The sequence below is a fragment of the Echinops telfairi genome, unplaced genomic scaffold (genome assembly GCF_000313985.2).
Source record: "Echinops telfairi isolate 266 unplaced genomic scaffold, ASM31398v2 ScPeMD7_7416;HRSCAF=8454, whole genome shotgun sequence".
Lineage (NCBI taxonomy): Eukaryota > Metazoa > Chordata > Mammalia > Afrosoricida > Tenrecidae > Echinops > Echinops telfairi.
The window spans coordinates 3,651,168-3,652,276 of record NW_022111316.1 but is presented as its reverse complement, the minus strand read 5'-3'; positions in this window follow the sequence as shown (position 1 = coordinate 3,652,276).

The following is a 1,109-nucleotide window of genomic DNA, read 5'->3' as shown; positions in this document are numbered from 1 at the left end:
GTTTAAGACCCCAGACACTCTATCTTTTGATAGCAGGGTACCATCAGCTTTCTTCACCACATTTGCTTAATCAGCAGCTTTGTCTTCAGCGGTTGTGTCGGGAGGTGACTTCTTTTAACTTCTCACAGGAAAAAATATTTGAGAAATATTTACTAGTCAATATTAAAACATCACACTTGCAAATGAAGGTAATTTTATTTTTCTTTCAAAATTGATAACACATGTTTTTCTTCCCTAATTTTCTTGGCTGGAAGCACTAGTATGGTGGCAAATAAAAGTAAATGACAAAAAAGAGGGCAAAAACATTAAAAGAATGTTCACCAAAATGACACTCAAATAGATAACAAACACATATAAAAGTGCACAGGATCACTACTCACCTGGGAGTTGCAAAATAAAAGTATGATGAAATATCACCTTACACATACACATACAATTCATAAAAATGAAAACAACAAATGCTGGAACAGGTACCGAGAGACTGCAATACTTTCACATGCTAATAGACTTGTAAATATGTACCATTGTGGAAAATAATAAGGTACTACCTAAAACAATTGGGAATAGAAACACCGCAGGACTCAGCAGTACCTCTGCCGAATATATACCCCAAAGAAGTAAGAGGTGCAGCGCAAACAGTCATACGCACTCCCATGTTCATGGAAGAACAGTTCAGAGTAGCATGAAGCTGGAAACATCCCAAGTACCCATCAGTAGAAGAATGGATAAAAAAAACTCTGCTGCATACCGACACACACAATGAAATAGTAGGCATCTCTTTAAGATAATGATGAAACCACTAAGCACCTCATGATATGGATGGACCTGGAGAATCTTATACTGAGAAAATGCTGTATTTGTACTCATACAAATTTGTACTCATACAAAAAAATGGTGTACTTATACAAATACTATATGAGACCTTCTTATAAGGATAAACACCAAGACAAAAGCAGGCATCTAGTCTCAGGTCATGCAATTTTCTGATCACAGCTCCTAACAATGAGGTGATGCATCACTGAGGAACATCCTGATGCTCATGATCCATCTAGTGTCCCCTAAAACCCACGTTGACAGAGGAGGCCTGACATCAGTGGTTGTAAATTTTT